The 7,389-nt window shown below is 33.1% G+C and overlaps 1 non-coding gene across 1 annotated transcript; it reads left to right on the top strand.

The window, feature by feature from the left end:
- Nucleotides 1-1,432: 1,432 nt before the first annotated feature.
- Nucleotides 1,433-1,505, top strand: trnav-uac (transfer RNA valine (anticodon UAC)). The gene has a single exon. It is a non-coding gene; the product is annotated as a tRNA-Val (tRNA).
- Nucleotides 1,506-7,389: the final 5,884 nt, after the last annotated feature.

Genomic DNA, 7,389 nt, shown 5'->3' with positions numbered 1-7,389 from the left:
CAGAGAGACTGACAGAAAGACACAGTCAGACATTAAAGACAGACAAAAGGACAGAGACTGGCAGACAAATAGAGAGACATTAGATAGACAGACAAAAACAAATAAAGAGATAGACAGGCAGACATTATATAGATAGAAAAAGACCGAAACAAACAGATAGACAAATAAAAACATTATATAGACAGACCGTCAGTCAGACTTAAGACAGAGACAGACAGTCAGACATTAGATTGAGAGAGACAAAAAGACAGAGAGACTGACAGACAAACAGAGAGACATTAGATAGACGGACAGAAACAAATAGACAGATAGACAGAGACGTTATATAGACAAACAAAACAGACAGAAACAAACAGACAGACAGAAAGACAGACAGACATTAGACAGAGATTGACAGACACGCGCACACACACACACACACACACATCTAGATGATTATAATTGAATCATCGTAAATATGCTGATTATTATTTTTTTATTACCGTTTTATCCTAAAATGTTAAATGTAGTTTATTCTGATCTATTATTTTTATTGTTATAAATAAATATTATGATATGAATGATATGATATATTGAATAATAATATGATTTATTGAATAATATATATTATTATTTTTTTATTTAATTATTATATGTATATATGTTTTCTTTTGTTTTATGTTTTTTACTACTACTACCACTACTGTTTACTGTGTTTTTTATTATATATGTATGTTCTTTTATTTTTTATGTAAACTTTATAAATGTTTGGCGATACATTTGTAACATTTGTTATGCCAATAAAGCAATTATTGAATTGATTGACATTATTATTATTATTGATAGATAGATAGATAGATAGATAGATAGATAGATAGATAGATAGATAGATAGATAGATAGATAGATAGATAGATAGATAGATAGATAGATAGATAGATAGACAGACAGACAGACAGACAGACAGACAGACAGACAGATCAAGTGCTACCACTGGCCATGCAAATATAACACTACTATGAAAAATCACTGGAAAATATTCATTTATTTATTGTCACAGCCTAATGGCATTTTACGGTCGTTTCACGCAAAATTGTGGTCATTTAAATAGGTGGACTGAGCTTCTCGTACGTCACTATTAAAGATTACAACCAAGGATGAGTAGAAATCACAAATCAATGCAATTCACACAGTAAAGTTGTCTTGGGTCAGGCTGATTCTGGGCTCCGCATGGCGCTGTGACCCGCTGAACGCGCGAGCTGTGATGCACACGTCAGACTGACGGAAGTGTCAGCCATAAGAAAACAAAGACACGATTAAAGAACAAACCTTACATGCAGTTAAACCTGGCCTATTCTGTTTAGATGTGTTTACGAAACAAATACAGGTTGACTCTGGTGTTTTGTCTGTTAGCTATGTTTTGTCTAGCACGCACGACCTTATGGTACTCATGCGGTTCCATAGTGTAGTGGTTATCACGTCTGCTTTACACGCAGAAGGTCCTGGGTTCGAGCCCCAGTGGAACCAAGCGTTTTTCGTGCCTCAGTCTGTTGCCATTTGTTACTCTCAGTATGTGAAGAGATCATAGTATTTCCTGATGAACTCGATTCAAACTGAAAGACACGCATTCTGTGTCTTTAACACGCGCATTATTATATAATGGCAGGTGGAGTACTGGACGCTATATATATATTATCTGACCAGTCTGATAGAAAATAATGCAAACTTTAACATCATAAGCTGTAAATAAAATCATCTGGCTAATGACGATGTCAGACGACATATTAGCATCGTGCTTTAGCGCCAAATGAGGAATAGTGTTCGTGCGACCCCTACTGTTAACTCTGATCCTCATAGTATCACACATTTCTGCCGGACTGCTGTTCGTACAAATTCAGTCACCCTGGTTTAAATTAATGCAACTACACTTATATCTCAGTTTATAGCAGGTGGCCAGATTTCTGAAATTAATACCGGTGACATTTCTGTGGTCAGAGTATCAGTAAAATCTGTTACACATATAAAAACAGGAGCAACAGATCAGGCCCGTAGCCAGCCTGGTGAAAGTGGTGGTTCTTTTTTCTCCAAAAGTGGACCTTTTTACAGTTATATATTTTAGACACTTTTGTAAGCTAGATTAGCTTGTTGGATGGTCGTCATAACTACACTTTTTGATGTACCAAAAATATTTCCTAAAGATTTAGAATAAAGAAATATGAATAAATACTAATTTTAATGTACAAATTTATTACACCATATATCATTAGAAAAAAAATAGGAATCTGGTAGTTTTACTTTAAAAACTGGTGCCTACTGTCATTTTCTAGGCAAATAACAAACTGGCCAGAACATGCAGCTTTTCTCAGTCATAATAACAATAATAATAATAATAATAATAATAATAATAATAATAGTAATAATAATTATAATATTAATAATAGGCTGTATGGTGGCGCATTTTGATATTAGGCGTGGGCTGGTATAAGATTCTGATGTTATGATAACCTTGGATAAAAATATCATGGTTTCACAGTATTGCGATTACTGCTCTAAAATATATTCTTTTTAAATATCTGGGTAAAAAACTAAAACTTTTTTCCACTTTGAACACAATATATTTTATTTTAAAAAACATTTTAAATATTGTGGAGCAGTAAACATGTCAGGCTAAATAATTCAAATGAATTATTGGCTTCAGCTGTCTTCATTTGTTTCGAAGACACAGATTTTTTTTTTTTCAATTTTATGTCCTAAAAAGCAAACAAACCAAAAAAAACGTAAATTAAAATCGTTCTCATACCTTACGAATGGTATAACAGAAAATTTTGGCGGTTTCAAAACCTTGACTTTTCCAAACCCCTGTATGCAGTACCTTGTTATCGTCCCATGCCTATTTGATATGTGATATATTTGATGTATATTTATTCCAAGTTTTGATATATGTTATGTTTAATTATGCACTTAATTTAGATAAATATGTGCTAATTTGCATGCATTTCTGCAACACTGCATGATATCAGGTAAAAATTCTAGTTTCATTTTTCAACACAGAGTCAAATGTTTTTACCAATAGGATTTTGTGACTTCAGAATTCAAATATTGAGAACAGACTTTTTTTTCAGCTTTGTCACATAGAATAAAATGTTATTATAAGTGTAAACATGTTCCTCTGTAAAACCTTCAGAATACAGATGTAAACACAGCTTACGTTTGGTATATGTAAGTGCTGCTGAAATATAAAAAAATATTGACTGAATATATGCACTGCAGCCTAACTGAAATACAGACACAAATTGATAAAGTGCTATAAAAGTGTATTTTAGACGTTTCCTTCCACTTGAATGGGGGAAAAACACTTGAGGAGAAGCCTGAAATCTACAAATTGACAGGTACAAGTAAAGACTATTTTCATATGTCTGTGAAAAAACGTTTTGGCTAATAATGTAAGATTTTAGGCTCATTTTAAGCGAAAAGCATGTATTTCATGTATTATTTTGCAAATATAGGGCAACTGTTGCAAGTGTAAATGTTCAGTTTAATATTATTCGTTTCTAATGTGTTGTAGCATAGTGTGCACCTATATGTGCGAATATTGCATTTGTTTCATCATGACACGACCCTTTGAAATTCGACCCAAAACAATATCAATATGTTATATCATACATACGCATAAAAAAAATTATATGACTACCTTAAACCCTGTAACGATGTGTCCTGAGTTTGATAAATGTTGATAATAATGCTCTCCTCTGGTCCTGGTTCAGCTTCTCAGGGCTGAAGTAAAGTAGCAGCGAACGACCGAGTAAACAACAGTGTATCTCGCAGCGACCTCTGTTGGTGATTTTATTTTCCTGCGGAGTGTTTTGAACATTGAAAATGGGACATTTCCCCTGACAGAAAGACAAAATGGAGAAACAAATTTAAACAATATCACATCTGTATCATCTTATATACATTGCAAATCAAAGGATAGATTTAAAGATAGAAAGCCGTTTGAAATAAATACTTAGTTATCTTTGTGATTTCTTGTTTCTTTCAAAGCATCCAAGTCATGAAAGGTAAATAAATAAATACATTAATTATAAAAGATAATGTTTTTAGCAGAAATATATTTTTGCTGTGGTTACTGACTCATAAGGGTGGTCTATCAAAAGCAGGTGTTATTCTGTGTCAATGTAAAACAAAAGTTGCACATTGACCCCATGAGCAGGGACAAAAGTAACACAACATTTGATAGATTTGCTGGCTTAATCTTGTTTATTTTAAATATATCTGATATGACCTTGTTAATATTAACTGCAAACATATTTTGTCCTTTATTTTTGCAAAAAATATTAAACAGCATTTTCATTTTAAATTCCAGCTCCATCCAATGTTTCAAAAGCAATCCAACAATGAAAAATGTTAACATTTCCTACAATCTTTGAATATTTTTTGTTATTATTGGCAATATGCATTAATTTCTTACAACATCTGAATCCAAATACTGCAAACTCTAATGTGGGAAGTGAAGAAAGAGGTTTGTCTATTGGCATAAATAACAATGTCACTTTCGTCCCCACAGGAACTTTTGCCATTTAAATATGATTTACTTTTAAACAGAAAAAATTATTTCGAATTAAGGACGTGTTATCGCACTACAATAAGCTGTAGTAGATCATTACACGAAAAGAGAAACACAACTTGTAATAAAGAAAAAAGAAACGCTTAATTTACTTTTTGCACACTGTAAAACCCAACAGTAAACTTTATCAAATAAAATGAGTGTAGTTAACTCAAAATTGACTGAAAGTTAATTCTACTCATTTGAAAAGAGTTTTGAACTCAGTGTTGAACGTAATGGGTTAATTAAATACCTCATTACTTCAACTTAAATGGAGTAAGTTCACAGTAATCATTTAGATTAGTTTTTTTAACTCATATGGTTTGTTATAATCGGTTTCCTTGAATGGTTTGAGTTACCTTAACTTATTGGGTTTTACAGTACTCAGTTGGTTTGAGTTCTCTTTGTTTATTGGGTTTTACGATGTTCAAAATGCTTCATTTACTCAAATGGATTAAGTTCACAGTACTCATTAGGATTAGTTTTTTAACTTAAATGGTTTGTTGCAATCGGTTTCCTCAAATGGTTTGAGTTACCTTAACCTTTTGGGTTTTAAAGTGCAGTATATAAACTTTTCAATATTTTTCATGACAATATACATACAATTCAAAAACTAACAAAAGGATTTCAAGGATTTTTGCCCAATGAGAATTTATTCCAGACTTTTTTATGAATTTATTCCAGACCTCTTGACAAATTTCTTTCTTTCATTCATGGTTTATAATTGAGAGAGAGAATAAGGTTGTCCTCGCTGAACAAATTTACTGAATAACTGTTAATTATAGCTTATTATGTATTTGCTATGTGATTAATGTCATGGTTGGAGCTGTCCAAGGTTCTGAAGAAACATATTACATGATTTAAAGTAGTAAATAACAAACAAAACAACAATGGACATCTATTTATAATTTTCATTCATTTATTTTACTTTAGCTTAGTCCCTTATTTATAAGGGGTCGCCACAATGGAATGAACCGCCAACTATTCCAGCAAATGTTTTATACAGAAAATGCCCTTCCATCTGCAACCCAGTACTGGGAAACACCCATACACTCTCACATTCATACACACACTCATATACTATGGGCAATTTAGTTCATCCAATTCACCTATAGTGCATGTCTTTGCACTATGGGGGAAACCGGAGCACCCATAGGAAACCCACACCAGCACAGGGAGAACATTCAGACTCCACACAGAAATGCCAACTGGTCCAGCCAGGACTCGAACTAGCGACCTTCTTGCTGTGAGTTGACAGTGTTAACCACTGAGTCACCGTGCCACCCCTATTTATAATTTATAAACCGTAATTAATAACTCAGAACAAACTCAGCCAACCCCCCAAGTTCTTCACTTTTGCTCGCAACACTTATTACCCACCTCCCCACCTCTTTATTTTCATCCACAAATATTGCCAGCAGTGTCCCACATAGCAAAATATCTCTGGCCCAGCTCTGACCCACAGAATCAGCTTTTGCTTGGCCCACATGCTGCAGTGAATTACGGTACATGACTGGACCAAATCTGGCTTCCAGACAAGGGCCAACATGGACCAAATCTGGGCCAAGTATCAGCCAAGTTAATAACCCATAACTGGGCCTGAACTGGTCCAGATATGTTGGTGTGTCATGACTGCAATGAAATTGATAAACTAATGAATCTTTAGACATGCTATAGGCGTGCTTTTTCTCAAAGCGACCTGATTAGAAATGTTTTTTTTTCTTTATTTGAAAATAATAAAAATGTATTTCAAATATGGGTCGAGATAGGCCAAACTTACATGACCCACATATAAATTATTAACATCTGGGCTAAATACTACATTTTTCATCTGGCCCAAGTATTGTGTGCCGCCTTAAAGACAGTGCCACCTCTGTCAAACCAGGGCCATGTTTGGCCCACATGCTATATTCCAGAGCTGGTGAATGCCTGTTGTACCAGATTTATGCCAAATCTGGGCCAGAATTCTTTGCTACCCAGGTTTTTATTTCACATTTGTTTGATTGCTTTGCACTCTTTAAATATGTCTAGGTGGTGTACTCATATGTGTTCTATTAAAAAAAAACATTTTAGTATAAGCAATGATGGATGCTTGCACAAAACAAAATAGTATTCAAATTTAAATTATTTGATTATTTTAATAATTTAGATTCAAATATAATTTTTTTTTTCATTAACATGTTATTTTGCCTGCATTAGCATGATAACACAATCTTAAGAAGTTATTTCCAGACAAATGTAAAAAATAAAACATTTAAAACTTTTAGAAAAATTCCAAGTTTCATTTCCATTCAAGCATTACTGTAAGAAAAACTGCATCGATTAATTTAATTAATGCTAATGTTGGCTAAATGCCATCAAGTAATGGTAATAACACTGTGCAGGAATAAAAATGTCATAACGTGTTTTTCATCCATTCATTTTTCTTTTCGGCCTAGTCCCTTTAAATTATTATTAATTATATAATAAAATATTCGTCTAGTAATTACTTGTCATAGAACTTACATTTTATTGGTCTTTTGCTGTCTTTAAAGCTTCTTTTGTTTGAGTTCTCAGTTATTTGTTGCTTGTCTACACTTTTATTAATGACACTGTATTAGTTTCTACTCTTATCACTAAAAATAATGCTCCAGCCCTCGTATGGATTTTTAATTTAAATATTCATGGTATTCTTTCTTTCTTTCTATTTGTATGATGTATATAATCTTGCTGTGCAACAAAAACTCACATGTTCCGCTAAACAGCTTTTTTACGGACTTTTATTTTGACAGTTCATGTACTGGTCGACTAGCGCCATTTTTATTTTCA

The sequence above is a fragment of the Danio aesculapii genome, chromosome 14, assembly GCF_903798145.1.
Source record: "Danio aesculapii chromosome 14, fDanAes4.1, whole genome shotgun sequence".
In the NCBI taxonomy this organism is placed as follows: Eukaryota; Metazoa; Chordata; class Actinopteri; order Cypriniformes; family Danionidae; genus Danio; species Danio aesculapii.
Note: the sequence above shows the minus strand (reverse complement) of the source record. Positions and strands in the feature narration are given on the sequence as shown.